Genomic DNA, 18,840 nt, shown 5'->3' on the forward strand with positions numbered 1-18,840 from the left:
CATTGAAAAGAGGGGCAGGAGTGTGCACCTGCGTGGAACCGTATTGGACATAGGGGGGCATGGACGGTGGGAAGATAAGGGGGAAGGATGTATGTGTTTGTTGTAGGCACACTTGGCTAGAGAGGTATATCGACCGGTGTGTGCCGAAAAGGAGCCAGGGGCCTACACACACCGCGGGTGGACGACCTAAAGATAAATAATGAATGTGCGTGATGGAGGGATGCTAAGGGTGGGTGAGAGAGCGTGTGCATGCACAATAGAAATTTAGCACTAGCTAGCTACAAATAGAAGAGGACCGTGAAGGTGTAAAAGACGAACAAAGATCATAATTCATTATAAAAAAGTGGATATGGAACTTGAAGAAGATATCATAATGTAGAACGTTGATTATAATTTGGGCTAATGTGTGGCTTTTGCAGCTCAGGTCTAAATACTTGTCATAATGTGGGGGGCGGGGCACTATACTTTGTGTGATAAACACGATGTACATATGGAACATGGTTTAGATTATGAATATATAGTTAGTACATCAAATGTACTATTATTTCGAATCAACATCAAGTGTATTCAAAAAATAGTATTCGAGTTCATGTAGTACACATAGTTCATATCTATCTCTATAGTAATCATGTGGCGTGTTATTAGGGTAATACACGAATGATGGTTGAAGTTGGCAACAATCATGATTGTAGATTCTTATTGAAATAGAGAAAAGAATTCAAATTCAGTTCGAATTGCAGCGGTAGTATAGACATTTGGAATGCACTAAAATGTTGGTATGAGTAGGTTAGATGCATGTAAGCGAAAACATTTAATTGGACATAACATGGATTCATAGTCCCTCCTTCCATCTATATAGGGCGTAATGAGTTTTTTAAGACCACCTTTGACTATTGACAAGATTAATAGTAAATGACATGCACAATTTGAAAATTATATCATTGAAAGAACCTTTCATAGACGAATTTAACGGTGTTCTTTGTGTAAGTTGTAGGTCATATATTATTGCTCTAATATTTGGTCAAAGTTAGCATCAAAAAATGCATTAGGCCCTACATAGATGGAAGGAGGGAGTAGCTTTGAATAGCATTTGTATAGTAAAACGGAGCAAGACTCTCTCTTTGTGTGGTGTGAATAGTTTTATTTTTTTTGTTTTCTTTTTGGTTGAGGGAAGTGTGAATTGATTTGGTACGTACAAGTACAATATTACTACACGTTAGGCTTGTCCCTAAAATTCAACCCGTGCCTTGTTATATCCCAAAAATTCAGATATCGTGCTCCCAAAACTAGCGCCTTCACAACCCGCGCCTTGCTATCCCGAAACTACAACGCGCGTGAAAACTCCCTCTAGCTGCCAAATCCCGACCCGCGAAATCCCCCTTCTAACCCTGAGCCGAAAGGGTGTAACATCCCAAAATTCTAAATTTTGGAATGTTATATTAAATAGATAGTTATGATTGATTGTTTGATTGATTGTGTGAAGTTGAGTGACATTTGAAACTTTTGAAAGTTAAATGAGAGGGAATAAAAGGACTTTTCCAAACTTTCATCTTGCTTTTATGGTATCTATGAATTCAAGTTCTTTTCAAATACAAAACCCTAGAGAGAAGATGACATGACTTCTTCCATTTAATAAATGAAAAGGGTTTTCAAAAGATTTTGAATTTCATTTGGAAATATTTTCAAATTCAGAAACTTTAAGCAACTCAATGATTTTCATGAGAGAAGATAAAACGACTCCTTCAAAACATGTGAAATATGAGTTGGGAGTTTAAAAGAAATCCAATTTAAAATCCTTTTGAAATTATTTTCAATTGGGAGTTATTTGGGTTTTATTCAAATTATTTTTCTCCAAAAATAAAATATATGGAAATTAGGGTAAAATGATTCCCTACATCAAAAAATTGGAGAGAAATAAATTTGAATTATTTTGGTATTTTTAAAATGATTTTTATTGGAATTTATTAGAGCGGTAGCACTCTTTGCTTTATTTAAAATTTTGTGGATTTTATTTGATGCTAGAAAATGTTCATGCTGTAGGAAATAATTTTCTGAAAATTTTGATATATTATATGCCTATAGTATATTTCTATTTTGTATGGTTTATTTTATTTTTGCTGTTTGCTAAATGTTTTTATTAAAAACTTCATCTCCGGACCGGGCCAACTCGGCCGAAGCCCAGCCAGCCGGCCCAAGTCACCGCCGCCTTTCTTCCCCGTGCGCGACCGGGACTCCACCCGGAGTCCGGCGCCGATCCGCCACCGTTCGCCCTTCGGCCAAGGCAGGCCTCGCCCCTTGAGCCCTTTATAAGGAGCCGGACCCCGACGCCGCCCTCTCTTCCTCGCGCCTTGCGCCACCACCACTGCATCTGTCGCCGCCGCGACGGAGTTCTCGCCTCCGCCGAGCTTCCTCGCCGCCGCCCCGCACCTCCCCGACCCCCGTAGCCACCACCCACCTCACCGCCGTCCCGCGCCGCACCCATCCGTTCACTCTGCCGAGCCGGAGGGCCACAAGAGCCTCCGCCCCGGCCGGACCCGAGCCGTCGTCGCCGTCCCGTCTCCCCGTTGACCGTCGCCGCCTCCGCGGTAACCGCCGCCTCTCCCCTCGTCCGTTAGATCAAAGATCAACGACTCAGATTAGATCTAGGTTTTTTTTCTCCAACCGTTTCTTCTAATTTATGAACGTCCGCTTGATAAGCTCTGGAACAAATGGTTTTGGCCTGTATAAATCTGCCACGTGTCCAGGGACCTATTTGCATTTTTTTCTTCACAGTTTAGTACCTAATCTTTAAACGTTCACTACTTTTTACTCGTGTATCCAAATCCAACGAAACCAACGCCCACTTCTTTGTTATGATCCCCTCTATCCAGTAAAACAACTTAAACATGTTTTTGAAAGTTTAAAATTTGATTTTCAAACAGTTTAGTATTTGAACTTCGTTGGATCGTAACTTGAGTTTTATAACTCCGTTTGAGTTGATTCTTTTTGCAAATCGAAGCTCTTGACCTAAACTTTCTAACAAGGATAAATCCACATAATTTTGGTACTGTTAGGAATTGTTTTATGTTGCAAGAGTTATTTGCTTGGTTTTGATGTTTTCCAAATTGTCTTCTTCGTTCTTTCCGATCTTTTGAGTGATTGCTTATGTGTGGTCACTATTGCTTGCTTACGATAGGTTGAACGGAGTGTGACGAGTAGAACTATAAGGAGTGTTGAGTGCGAAGGTTCTTCATTAATAGTACAGGAAAGTTCGCACTTTGATCATACCTCTTTACTACCCAGTTTTATTGCATTGGATCAATCCTCAAACAATTGCATGATTAGGATCTGATTAATATGTGGGTATTGGGAAGTAGTTGATGAGGTAGAACCTATTGCCCTGTTTATTACCAAACCCTTGGGAGTTACTTCAATGTTATGCTTATATTGCTATGCTATGCTTGTAGACGTGGATTGGGTGAGTGTATCCATGATAGATGTGAGAGTTGTTAATTAATGGTTAACTTAAGGTGGCTACTTTAATACACATATGGGTGGATTGAGGCACCTGGGGAACCCAGTGTGCCTGTTTTTTTGGAAATCTCGGGGTTCCGTGTGATTTCCCTATGGACCGCCACCCAGGCTCAAAGGGACCATAAGATTATTCATGCTAGAAACTTCCGTGTGCAGCCGCAAGGCATTATGGGCTCTGGCATAGTTGAGTAAGTTGTGGGAAACCTTTCCATGATGGGCTAGCAGATGTAGCAGATTGTAGGTGTACCGGCCTATCTATCGGTCAAGGGGACCTCTTTAGAAAGACTGTGTCTCGGTCATCCGTTTCTCAAACATCATGCAGTGCGAGAAATCCAACGGAGGAGATCGAGTCTTGTGGAGAAAAGTGCGCAAACCTCTGCAGAGTGTACAAACTAATCATGGTTAGCAGTGTCCCCAGTTATGGACATTTTGAGTATCTGGTTCTTGGATTATCATGTTGATCTCAGCACTCTATAATTAAATTGTTGGGTTGTTAATAATTACTTGTAATGGGATTGAGAGGGGGATTACCTTTGCAGTAGGGAAAAATTGGCTTTTCGCAAAAACATATTTACCATAGAGCCTCCACCAGACATATATGCATGTAGTGATAGATATTATTCATCATCATCCTATGGTATGAATTTGCCAGTACATTCAATGTACTGACCCTTTGTGGCTGCAACGTCTTATGTTGCAGGATTCTTACGATGAGTAAGTGATATGTTAGGGTTACGATTTCTACACTCAAATTTGCCGTTGGTGTTGATGGGAATCCACAACCTTGTTGTTACTTCCGCTATATGGATTGAGGTAATAGTATTTACGTTATTTTATACATGTGATTTACCTCTGTTATAAATCCTCGAGTACTGTGTGTGTCAGCATACCGATCCAGGGATGACACTTAAGCACAGAGACTTGTCGTCTGAGGTCGGGTCGCTACAAAGGGCCGCTAGTTCAAATCGGTGGGGGGTACTTTTGTAACACACCGTACATTTTGGACAAGTGCGCCTCTAAGTCATGGTTCACCCCCCATCGCCCCCTTTTGTCCATTCGAAATCCCATGCCGCCATAACCTCTCCGCTCCAGCCGCGAAACCCCACCCTCCTCCATCCGCCACCTCACCGCTGCCCAGCCGAAGCCTCTTCCCCGACAACATCGTCCACCGCAACAGCCCGACGTCCCTCATCCACCTCCCCGGATGAGGATCTATCGTCCATCTTGTCGTTTCGCCGGTTCAGCTGCCCCGTCCTCCACCTCCAAGGAGCTGCTCAGACGATCGCCTCGTCTATTGCAGCTGCTCCATCCCCACAGGGCCGCCTTAACCTGCTGCACCGGAACCGCAGCATCCTCACCGACTCCTCGGACGAAGCCGAGGCCTACTTGGTGCCACCAAAGAGGTTGTACACTCATTGCATCGCACCTTCTCCTTAACTCGACCTCCCGGCGCAGATGGTGCTCCATCCCGCACCCCCATGGAGCGGCTACCTTGAAGCCGGCGCCGCGGGTGACATCTCCACGGTGGCTCTCCTCTAGTGCGAGGCCCCTTCGGTGGCAGCGTCCATACTAGCCGGATCTGCTGCTGCTGCTCCGGCTCTCGCTCGCTCGCTCGCTCGCGTTGTTGTTGTTCCTCTGGCTCTCGCTCGATCGCTCGCTCGCCCAGCTGCTGCTGCTCCGGATCTCGCTCGCTTGCTCACGCTGTTGTTGCTACTCTCCCCCTCGCTTGTGCTGCTGCCCTGCTCAAATTTAGCTACACTTCAGTCGACAGAATCGACTTTTGGGTCAGTCGATTTTCAGGGGTTGGGGGGCTCGCCAGAGTTAAGGAAGAACCACCCGCAGCGGTGACGGGGGCTCGCCGGAGAGGTACCCCACTACCTATCTTAGGGTTCAGGGTGGGGGCGGGGGGCCTAGAGGGCTGGCTGGGGCGGCAGCGGACCGGCGGTGGGGAGTTGTTTCGGGGTGGCGAGGCAGCGCTGAGGCCGACGGTTCGGCCGGTGGTGGATGGCGGCTCAGGGCGGTGCAGGTTGAAGATGAACTGCAGGCCCTCACTAAACTACATGTCAAGTGCCCCTCTGCTACCATTGAATTCAGTTTCGGCGGTAACATTTAGATTCCACAGTAAATTTCAGTTTCGACAGTGAAGTTCAGAGCTAACAGTTTTTACCTCATCTGTTGTAGTCAGGTGGTTTTTGGTGATGTAAATTTTACATCTATTTTACATCATCTATTGGAGATGCTATTATAATCCCACTTGAGATTGACGATGTCTGTCTTGTGCTGCTTCAGCCTTGACGTTTTACGGCTCACCAGAGCTGCTCCAATGACAGAATGATCCATCACAACAGAGCAGTGCCCTAGACGCCGTCTACAGATTCCTCAGATCTTCCTCCACACCTCCGACAGCCACCTCTGCCTCAACTGCTTCAGCGACCAACCCAATGATGCTGAGGTCTACACGGCTACGGCAAAGAGGTTGTACACTTGTTGATCACTTATTACTATACATCCATGTCGATCCATTAGGGCTATTTTGGTTCAACGGAAAAACATAGCAATAGGGAATTTTCCAATGGCACTCTACTATTCAATTATTCATGTATTTTGTTGAAAGGAATGAAGCAAAACATCCACCTGGACCTACTTTTCAAAATCCTATGCATGAAAACAAGACCAAGTGCATTAGTGGCAGAATAACATTCTAACTATACACGCTTTCATATGGTTTCACTTTATTTTGGCCATGTTTCTTTGCATTCCTCTGCTCTTCCAATTCCTGTAAACTGAACATCCAAGTTGACAGAAATCCTGTGTTTACAAATGCTCTGTTTACCATGTGCATTCCTATCCTATTCTGGTGTTTTTCCTATCCCTGCGTTTTTAGAATCATGCAAGCCAAATGAGCCCTTACAGAATTACTTCAGTTACAGGTAGGTGTCGAAGGGAACTTTGTGTGGTTTGTCTTGCTCCTGCCGCGACATCGTCCACCTCACCTGAGCTGCTCCATCGACAGAAGCATCCACCAAACCAGACATCACGACTCCTGACCGTCTTTAGCTGCCACAGATCTCCTTCCCTGCTGTCGGCACCCACCGCAACGGCATCACCATCATCGACTCAGCAGATGAACCTGAGGAGTACACGGGTCCACAAGAGAGGTTGCACTCTTTTGTTTTTGCTTATGTTATGCATTGCTTAAAATTACCTGCTACTTTATCGTCCTGTTCACCTCTTGGAATCCAAGTCAAGTCCAAATTAATGTTCAAACTTGAGTTCTAAATTAGTTGTGGGGCACATATCGAGGCAGCAATGAATAGTATGTCTGTCTAATATCTGGTTCAGCTAGGGTATGCCTATGTTGTTCATCTTGGGTGGGAAACAAATAGTAAAGCAATCATCATCTGTCTTTTTTATTAAATTAAAGCAATCATCAGCCCACTATCATTATTTTTGGATCCATCCACTGGTTGCTACCATCACTCTAAATTTCTGCATGCTCTCCTTACATAATCTCACCATATTTTTTTCGTATGCATGTCAGATATTGTACACAGTAATGCTGGACATGTAGAGAAAAAGTGAAGAGTTTTGCGGGGCAATAGAATGTCATGCAGACATCGCTCCATGGTGGGTACAATGGAAAACCCTCCCCACCCCTCTCCAGATTGTAATCCAGAGGAAGATATCTGTTCTGAGGCGGATTCAGACGCCGCTGACCACTCCTATTTACCCCCAAGGTGTTTGCTCTACCTTGGCATGATGATGTTAGTCATATCATGCATATGTTGCCTTGTAGTGCCTACTTTTGACATCATATATGTCATCTTCTTAGTTTAGAAATGTTCTGTAATGCCACTTGTTTAGTTTCTATATCATATATGGGAATTATGCAGTCTCATGCCTTTTAGCCAGCCATAATATATGTGAAATGTGTAATGCCATCCTGTTTAACTAGGCATCATATATTTGAATGATATCTTGCCCATCCTTTTCTTCATTACATTTCCATTTGTCGACAATATTTGAACATTAAACTACTCTTCCTGTGAATCAGCCATTTGGGTGGGAGATGGAAAAATCTGGAGTGAAAACAAGGCCTTCGGAGCAGACAGTGCTACCTGTCAAAGCAGATCTCTTGTTGGGCCCCGATAGCACCTCAGAGATGGATTCAGAGACAGATGACCAGTCCTATTCCCCCACCGAGGTGTATGCTCTAACTTGGCACGGTTATACTGCTCATATCATGCATATGGTGTCTTGAATTGCATGTATTAGACATCATATACACAATATTCAACACCATGTTCTCAGTTCAGACATCATATCGAATGCCCTCTGTTTAGCATATAAATCACATATGTAAATTAAATGATGCGATCCTGATTACTTAGATAACTTGTAGGTGAATTATGTCATGTGATCCTGTTTAGTTATTCATCATATCTTTGAATTATGTTATGCTATGCTATCCAGTTTAGATAGACATCATATATGTGAAATTATGTCATGCTATCCGTTTTAGTTAAACAATATACATGTCAATTATTTCATGCCCTCTTTTTTCCACACTATCTATTGCATCTGTCTCTCATACAATGTCTGTACATTCAACTATGTTTCCTGTTTATCAGCCATTTGAATTGGAGCAGGTGATGCCAGTATCTAGCGGACTAAAAACACGGTCTTCAAATAAAACAGTGCTACCTCTTGGTGGAGATAGCACCCCGGTTGTACATGCACAAGAACCAGCCCTACCACACATAACCCAAACTCTCGCAGATTGTACCCCTACTGAGATGGACAGAGAACCAGCTTCACCCAATCTAATCCCAACCCCAGCCGATAGTAACCTAGTTCCTTTTGACACATCGCCATCTCCACCATAGAGCTCCCAAACAAGAGCAGTTAGTAAGGCATCTCCAGTGCCCAAAGGGCCAGTACTACCACGGCGAACCCCAACTCCACCAGTTAGTACGCCTTTTCCTGTGGAGGAAGCACAACCAGCTAGTCGTAGTTTAGCATCTATCGCATTTGATGTTGTTAAACCGTATGTGCGTATCTTCCCATCTTGGAAATATTATACTGAAGATGAAGGAAACTGCCATTTGCAGGTGTTTGTTCAGGAGTTATGTGTAAGTAATGTTATTCATGGCAATTACTTTGCTTTGTCCCATACATCCTACCTCCACGATGGTTATAATACAACAAAATTTCCCATTTTTCTCTATAGAGAAGGACCGATTTGGAAACTCAGGATGAGGTAACCTATGCTAATACCTCTGCTATCTTCAAGAATGCTTGGTGGCAGTATCGGAATTACCTGAAGAAAACATACTTCACCGGCAAAGAAACTTATCAAATTCCCTTACGTTCTCGTGAGACACATTTACTGGACGATGACTGGGAACGCCTTGTTCTGTACTAGTCCCGAACCAAGAATGTGGTAAGGTCTATGAGCTCATTTTCTATTTTTAAGTACTATATTCTTGCGTCTTACTCTACTCTGTTCATGTAGAATAAGTGCCTAAACCTGAAGAACAACTGTTCTAATTTAGGATTCTGTTGCTATGATAGTTCAAAAAAGCGCTTAGGCATTAATTGTGCGTTTTGCCACCGCCTTGCGCTTTACTGACCAAAGCGCATGCTTATGCGCATTTATGCATAGATTAAGCGTAGTTATGCGCAATGCGTTTTGCCAACGCATAGAGCCTAGGCGCGCTTAAGCGCTCGCTTAGGCGCGCCTTTTTTTAACTATGATTGCTTTGCTCTTGTATCACTGTATTTAATCATACAAACTTACTTTTAAATTGAAGGATCCAATCGAAACTCCAATGGCACAGCAGGTATGTTCATGCATGTTTCTTTAACAACTTTGCTCATCAATAGCTCTGTTGATTTCAATTTCGATTGTGTATACAGTTGACTTCTCATATCATGCACATCACTAGCATCACAGCAGAGCCAATAGTGTTGTTGTACATGTAGACCCGTGGTACCCATCTGAAATCTTGTTGTGCCGTGTAGTTTCCCACGCTTTGTATTCTTTCACTGCTGCTTTGTCTTGAACCGATATGATTTGAATCGTGTCTCTATTTTGATTTGCCAAGACAATGCAGTGACCATAGGACATAGATATATGTTTGTTTGATGCTTTTATTATGTACTAGTACTTGGCAATAGAAGACTTGGTAGTTTAATCCTGTCCACCTTACTAATGAACTGGTTCACCGAAATGAGTTTCATATACTAGTACATGCTAAACTTGTTATGTGTCTGCTTGCTTCTTCTTTTAGAATGCTGACAAAATATTGGGGAAGAGTGCCTCATTAAGCAATGGTAAAGGAAGTAATGCAGATAAGGTTAAGGATAGTGACACATCCTTGTTGGTCTCCAACAAACTTGATAAAACAGCTAAGGAAGACTATCTTGAAGACAACGAGACAACCCCAAAGTCCTGTCTTGGTTTAGTGTTCGAGTTACTGGCCACTACCGCTTGCACAAGCTATTCAAACTCACTGTCCGAATCAGTTCGGTTTCTTGAGTCTCAACTACAAGCTGAAAGACATCAATCAGCTGTGCTGTGACAAGAAGCGGAAGGACCGCGGAAGTCCCTGGAGCATTCAGATGCATACTTTCTGGTGCAATAGCAAGCATTGGAGGATTTTAGCGCCAAATAGGACAAAGCTAATAAGCTTGCTAAGCTTATTGCCAGCATGGTGGATACCCAGGATAATGTTTCTTGAGCTCTTCTGAAGTTGTTTCAGTTATGCTCTTGTTTTGCTGCCGCGTTTATTTGCACTGGTGGCCAATTTTGATGGCCAGTGTATGTAATATGCTGCTTTGTTCCCTATATTTGCACTGGTGGCGAACTTTGATGCCCAGTGGATGTAATATGTGTAATAGAGGTAATAGGCTAGCGTTAATTGCTTGCTTATTTATTTCCTTATTGTCTTGTTTAGTTGTTTGCTTGTAGTCACTGCAGTTCTTTTTCTGTGTTTTTCTAGTGGCCAAAATAGCCTATTTTTGGTAACTAGGCCAAAATAATCATGGCAACACACGGACTATTGTAACCATGGGCATCCTGCGGGTCGTATGATCCATGTGCCTTCTAAGGGCCGTAAGATCCATTGGCCTTCTATATGGGCCGTAGGATCCATGGGCCTTCTATGGGACGTAGGGTCCATGGGCCTTCTATGGGCCGTACGATCCATGGGCCTTATACGGACCATAGGATCCATGGGCCTTCTATGGGACGTATCATCATTTCACCAATCATGGGCCGTACTATTCGTGGACCATAACGGGCCGTTAATAGGCCGTATTTGATAACTCTATGAAAACAGCCCAACGGGTTTTTTTGACATGAAAATGGCCCAACGTATTAACGGTCCACAAACGGGTCGACTGTAACAACGGGCTGAATTTGGCCCACAAGCAGAAAATGACAGTAACGGGCCGTAAGTAACCAAATGCTGCAAATGAGCCCAATAATAAATGGGCCCTGAGAAGGCTGAAAGATAACTTGGGCTGGAAACGACCCAATGGATTAATGGGCCGTTAATGGGTATAAAGTGATACATGATACGTCTCCAACGTATCTATAATTTTTGATTGCTCCATGCTATTATATTACCCCTTTTGGATGTTTATGGGCTTTACTTTACACATTTATATCATTTTTGGGACTAACCTACTAACCGGAGGCCCAGCCCGTATTGCTATTTTTTGCCTATTTCAGTATTTCGAAGAAAAGGAATATCAAACGGACTCCAAACGGAATGAAACCTTCGGGAGCATGATTTTTGGAACGAACATGATCCAGAGGACTTGGAGTGCAAGTCAAGAAGAGAGCGAGGCGGCCAGGAGATATGAGGGCACACCCACCCCCTCTGGGCGCGCCCCCTGTCTCGTGGGCCCCTCGGGCGGCCACCGACGTACTTCTTCCTCCTATATATACCCAAGTACCCTGAAAACATCCAGGGAGCCAACGAAAAACAATTTCCACTGTCGTAACCTTCTGTATCCGCGAGATCCCATCTTGGAGCCTTCGCCGGCGCTCCGCCGGAGGGGGAATCGACCATGGAGGACTTCTACATCAACACCATAGCACCTCCGATGAGTTGTGAGTAGTTTACCACAGACCTTCGGGTCCATAGTTATTAGCTAGATGGCTTCTTCTCTCTTTTTGGATCTCAATACCATGTTCTCCCCCTCTCTTGTGGAGATCTATTTGATGTAACTCTTTTTGCGGTGTGTTTGTCGAGATCCGATGAATTGTGGGTTTATGATCAAGTTTATCTATGATAAATATTTGAATCTCCTCTGAATTATTTTATTTATGATTGAGTTATCTTTGCAAGTCTCTTCGAATTATCAGTTTGGTTTGGCCTACTAGATTGATCTTTCTTGCCATGGGAGAAGTGCTTAGCTTTGGGTTCAATCTTGCGGTGTCCTTACCCAGTGATAGCAGGGGTTGCAAGGCACGTATTGTATTGTTTCCATCGAGGATAAATAGATGGGGTTTATATCATATTGCATGAGTTTGTCCCTCTACATCATGTCATCTTTCTTAATGTGTTACTCTATTCTTATGAACTTAATACTCTAGATGCATGCTGGATAGCGGTTGATGTGTGGAGTAATAGTAGTAGATGCAGAAAGGAGTCGGCCTACTTGTCACAGACGTGATGCCTATATACATGATCATGCCTAGATAATCTCATAATTATTCGCTTTTCTATCAATTGCTCGACAGTAATTTGTTCACCCATCGTAATACTTAAGCTATCTTGAGAGAAGCCACTAGTGAAACCTATGGCCCCTGGGTCTATCTTTTATCATATAAGCTTTGAATCTACTTTTATTTGCATCTTTACTTTTCCAATCTATATTATAAAATACCAAAAAAATATTTATCTTATCATACTATCTCTATCAGATCTCACTTCCGCAAGTGGTCGTGAAGGGATTGACAACCCCTTTATTGCATTGGTTGCGAGTTCTTTGTTTGTTTGTGTAGGTGCGTGGGACTTTTGAGGAGCCTCCTACTGGATTGATACCTTGGTGCTCAAAACTGAGGGAAATACTTACGCTACTATTGCTGCATCACCCTTTCCTCTTCAAGGAAAACCAACGCAAGCTCAAGACGTAGCAAGAAGGATTTCTGGCGCCGTTGTCGGGGAGGTCTTCGCTCAAGTCAAGACATACCAAGTACCCATCACAAACTCATCTCCCTCGCATTTACATTGTTTGCCATTTGCCTCTCATTTTCCTCTCCCCCACTTCACCCTTGCCGTTTTATTCGCCCTCTCTTTCCCAATCTTCTCCTCTCTCTCTTTCGCTTGCTTTCTTCTTCCTTGCTTTTGTTTGCCATTATGTCTGAAATTGGGGAAATTATTGTCGATATGGACAATAATGATAACATGGAAAATTCTGAGGCTTCGGCTGAAGAACCCCCTATCTTGCATACTAAAAAGTTTCGAATCGGAAGTGGTAACATTATTGGAAAAAGAGTTATTCAAGATTTCTTTACTTGTGCCGGTGCTTTACCTTCCATGGGTGGTTCTATTCTTCATAGAACTAGTAGTCTTGCGGATGCTATCGCTATGCTTGTAGTTGAACTTGAAAGACAATTTATGCATATGCATCCTTGCATGCAAAGAATTTTCCTAGAATTTTCAAATATTGAGCATTATTCTGTTAAGCGCGCTGTTACTATCTTTTTGCCTCATGAGTTTAGATTTGTAATAAGAGAGGCCAAAGAAATCTTCGCACACTATAGGGTGGACGCCGGTCGTCCTCCCATAGAGGCGACCCTCTTCGATCAAGAGGACATTAGGCGTTTTCAATCTTCGGACTATGTTGCTTTCAATGAAAACCTTAGAAAAAAGGTTCCTACCAATGTCCTAGTTGATAGAATTTCTGAACTTAATAATGATTTTTCTCTTTGAAATAATGAGCTAGGATACTCTCTTGAGTATAGGCTCACGAAACTTTGCCAAAAGAATGCTTATAGTGATGAATTAGTTGTGCATTATGAAGGGCCAAAGGAGGAACCAGTTCCTCCTGTGATTGATCTTGGCAACTTTTGTCCCGCTAAATTTAGCCCTTTTGATTACTTTTGCTTGCCTTAAAGAAAACTTGCTGCTGAACGTAAAGAATATGAGATGAGATTTCAAGATCTATCTTATTATTATGGCACTACTTAGATCTATCTTCGTTTGTATGCCTAGCTAGGGGCGTTAAACGATAGCGCTAGTTGGGAGGCAACCCAATTTTATTTGTGTTTGTTTTTGTTTATGTTTAGTAATAAATTTTGCATCTACATTCTATTTAGATGTGTTTTTATGTTTTAATTAGTGTTTGTGCCAAGTAGAACCTATAGGATAACCTATGGTGATAGTTAATTTGATTCTGCTGAAAAAAAGAAACTTTGCACACACGAAATTTGTTTTGTTAAATCACAGAAACGTGATTTTACGTTGATTATTTTTGCTTCTGATAAATAGGAAAATTTTCCAGGACTTCCTATTTTGGTAGGATTTTTAGAGTTACAGAAGTTTGCGTTAGTTACAGATTCCTACAGACTGTTCTGTTTTTGACAGATTCTGCCTTTCGTGTGTTGTTTGCTTATTTTGATGCATCTATGGCTAGTAAAATAGTTTATAAACCATAGAGAAGTTGGAATACAGTAGGTTTAACACCATTATAAATAAAGAATGAGTTCATTACAGTACCTTATGTGGTGTTTTTTTTCTTTCACTAACGGAGCTTATGAGATTTCCTGTTGAGTTTTGTGTTGTGAAGTTTTCAAGTTTTGGGTAAAGATTTGTTGGACTATGGAATAAGGAGTGGCAAAAGCCTAAGCTTGGGGATGCCCATGGCACCCCAAGATATTCAAGAATAGCCAAAATCCTAAGCTTGGGGATGCGCCGGGAAGGCATCCCCTCTTTCGTCTTCGTTCATTGGTAACTTTACTTGCAGCTATATTTTTATTCGCCACATGAGATGTGTTTTTCTTGTAGCGTCATGTATGATATTATTATTTGCTTTTTAGTTATACACAATCATCCTTGCTGTACACACCTTTTGGGAGAAGCCTACTTTATTAGTAATTTATTAGAATACTCTATGTGCTTCACTAATATCTTTTGAGCTAGATAGTTTTTGCTCTAGTGCTTCACTTATATCTTTTAGAGCACGGCGGTGGCTTAATTTTGTAGAAATTGCTAGTCTCTCATGATTCACTTATATTATTTTGGGAGTCTTTTATAACAGCATGGTATTTGCTATGCTTATAAAATTGGTCCTAGAATGGTAGGCATCCAAGTTGGGTATAATAAAAACTATCATAGGAAGTGAATTGGATGCTATGATCAATTTGATACTTGATAATTGTTTTGAGATATGGAGGTAGTGATATTAAAGTCATGCTAGTTGGGTGATTATGAATTCAAATAATGCTTGTGTTGAAGTTAGCAAGTCCCGTAGCATGCACGTATGGTTAAAGTTGTGTAACAAATTTGAAACATGAAGTTTACTTGGATTGTGCATCCTCATGAATGGCGGTCGGGGATGAGCGATGGTCTTTTCCTACCAATCTATCCCTCTAGGAGGATGCATGTAGTGCTTGGTTTTTGATGACTTCTAAATTTTTGCAATAAGTATATGAGTTCTTTTGACTAATATTGAGCCCATGGATTATACGCACTTTTACCTTTCCATCATTGCTAGCCTCTTCGCTACCGTGCATTGCCCTTTCTCACCTTGAGAGTTGGTGCAAACTTCGCTGGTGCATCCAAACCCCGTGATATGATACACTCTATCACACATAAACCTCCTTATATCTTCCTCAAAACAGCCACCATACCTACCTATTATGGCATTTCCATAGCCATTCCGAGATATATTGCCATGCAACTTTCCACCGTTCCGTTTATCATCATGACATATATTACTTTTGTCATGTTGCCATTGCATGATGATGTAGTTGACATTGTATTTGTGGCAAAGCCACCATGCATAATTTTTTATGCATGTCACTCTTGATTCATTGCACCATCCCGGTACACCGCCGTAGGCATTCATATAGAGTCATATCTTGTTCTAGTTTTGAGTTGTAATTCATGTGTTGTAATCAATAAAAGTGTGATGATCATCTTTATTAGAGTATTGTCCCACCAAAAAAAAGAAAGGCCAAAAGAAATGAAAAAAACAAAGGCCAAAGAAAAAAAATAAAAAGAAAAAAAAGGAAAATAAATAAAAAGGGGCAATGTTACTATCTCTTTTTCCACACTTGTGCTTCAAAGTAGCACCATGTCCTTCATATAGTGAGTATCATATATTGTGCTTCAAAGTAGCACCATGTTTTTCATATAGAGAGTCTCATATGTTGTGCCGTGTAGTTTCCCACGCTTTGTATTCTTTCACTGCTGCTTTGTCTTGAACCGATATGATTTGAATCGTGTCTCTATTTTGATTTGCCAAGACAATGCAGTGACCATAGGACATAGATATATGTTTGTTTGATGCTTTTATTATGTACTAGTACTTGGCAATAGAAGACTTGGTAGTTTAATCCTGTCCACCTTACTAATGAACTGGTTCACCGAAATGAGTTTCATATACTAGTACATGCTAAACTTGTTATGTGTCTGCTTGCTTCTTCTTTTAGAATGCTGACAAAATATTGGGGAAGAGTGCCTCATTAAGCAATGGTAAAGGAACTAATGCAGATAAGGTTAAGGATAGTGACACATCCTTGTTGGTCTCCAACAAACTTGATAAAACAGCTAAGGAAGACTATCTTGAAGACAACGAGACAACCCCAAAGTCCTGTCTTGGTTTAGTGTTCGAGTTACTGGCCACTACCGCTTGCACAAGCTATTCAAACTCACTGTCCGAATCAGTTCGGTTTCTTGAGTCTCAACTACAAGCTGAAAGACATCAATCAGCTGTGCTGTGACAAGAAGCGGAAGGACCGCGGAAGTCCCTGGAGCATTCAGATGCATACTTTCTGGTGCAATAGCAAGCATTGGAGGATTTTAGCGCCAAATAGGACAAAGCTAATAAGCTTGCTAAGCTTATTGCCAGCATGGTGGATACCCAGGATAATGTTTCTTGAGCTCTTCTGAAGTTGTTTCAGTTATGCTCTTGTTTTGCTGCCGCGTTTATTTGCACTGGTGGCCAATTTTGATGGCCAGTGTATGTAATATGCTGCTTTGTTCCCTATATTTGCACTGGTGGCGAACTTTGATGCCCAGTGGATGTAATATGTGTAATAGAGGTAATAGGCTAGCGTTAATTGCTTGCTTATTTATTTCCTTATTGTCTTGTTTAGTTGTTTGCTTGTAGTCACTGCAGTTCTTTTTCTGTGTTTTTCTAGTGGCCAAAATAGCCTATTTTTGGTAACTAGGCCAAAATAATCATGGCAACACACGGACTATTGTAACCATGGGCATCCTGCGGGTCGTATGATCCATGTGCCTTCTAAGGGCCGTAAGATCCATTGGCCTTCTATATGGGCCGTAGGATCCATGGGCCTTCTATGGGACGTAGGGTCCATGGGCCTTCTATGGGCCGTACGATCCATGGGCCTTATACGGACCATAGGATCCATGGGCCTTCTATGGGACGTATCATCATTTCACCAATCATGGGCCGTACTATTCGTGGACCATAACGGGCCGTTAATAGGCCGTATTTGATAACTCTATGAAAACAGCCCAACGGGTTTTTTTGACATGAAAATGGCCCAACGTATTAACGGTCCACAAACGGGTCGACTGTAACAACGGGCTGAATTTGGCCCACAAGCAGAAAATGACAGTAACGGGCCGTAAGTAACCAAATGCTGCAAATGAGCCCAATAATAAATGGGCCCTGAGAAGGCTGAAAGATAACTTGGGCTAGAAACGACCCAATGGATTAATGGGCCGTTAATGGGTATAAAGTGATACATGATACGTCTCCAACGTATCTATAATTTTTGATTGCTCCATGCTATTATATTACCCCTTTTGGATGTTTATGGGCTTTACTTTACACATTTATATCATTTTTGGGACTAACCTACTAACCGGAGGCCCAGCCCGTATTGCTATTTTTTGCCTATTTCAGTATTTCAAAGAAAAGGAATATCAAACGGACTCCAAACGGAATGAAACCTTCGGGAGCATGATTTTTGGAACGAACATGATCCAGAGGACTTGGAGTGCAAGTCAAGAAGCGAGCGAGGCGGCCAGGAGATATGAGGGCACACCCAGCCCCTCTGGGCGCGCCCCCTGTCTCGTGGGCCCCTCGGGCGGCCACCGACGTACTTCTTCCTCCTATATATACCCACGTACCCTGAAAACATCCAGGGAGCCAACGAAAAACAATTTCCACTGTCGTAACCTTCTGTATCCGCGAGATCCCATCTTGGAGCCTTCGCCGGCGCTCCGCCGGAGGGGGAATCGACCATGGAGGACTTCTACATCAACACCATAGCACCTCCGATGAGTTGTGAGTAGTTTACCACAGACCTTCGGGTCCATAGTTATTAGCTAGATGGCTTCTTCTCTCTTTTTGGATCTCAATACCATGTTCTCCCCCTCTCTTGTGGAGATCTATTTGATGTAACTCTTTTTGCGGTGTGTTTGTCGAGATCCGATGAATTGTGGGTTTATGATCAAGTTTATCTATGAGAAATATTTGAATCTCCTCTGAATTATTTTATTTATGATTGAGTTATCTTTGCAAGTCTCTTCGAATTATCAGTTTGGTTTGGCCTACTAGATTGATCTTTCTTGCCATGGGAGAAGTGCTTAGCTTTGGGTTCAATCTTGCGGTGTCCTTACCCAGTGATAGCAGGGGTTGCAAGGCACGTATTGTATTGTTTCCATCGAGGATAAATAGATGGGGTTTATATCATATTGCATGAGTTTGTCCCTCTACATCATGTCATCTTTCTTAATGTGTTACTCTATTCTTATGAACTTAATACTCTAGATGCATGCTGGATAGCGGTTGATGTGTGGAGTAATAGTAGTAGATGCAGAAAGGAGTCGGCCTACTTGTCACAGACGTGATGCCTATATACATGATCATGCCTAGATAATCTCATAATTATTCGCTTTTCTATCAATTGCTCGACAGTAATTTGTTCACCCATCGTAATACTTAAGCTATCTTGAGAGAAGCCACTAGTGAAACCTATGGCCCCTGGGTCTATCTTTTATCATATAAGCTTTGAATCTACTTTTATTTGCATCTTTACTTTTCCAATCTATATTATAAAATACCAAAAAAATATTTATCTTATCATACTATCTCTATCAGATCTCACTT

This window comes from Triticum dicoccoides, chromosome 1B (assembly GCF_002162155.2).
Source record: "Triticum dicoccoides isolate Atlit2015 ecotype Zavitan chromosome 1B, WEW_v2.0, whole genome shotgun sequence".
NCBI lineage: Eukaryota > Viridiplantae > Streptophyta > Magnoliopsida > Poales > Poaceae > Triticum > Triticum dicoccoides.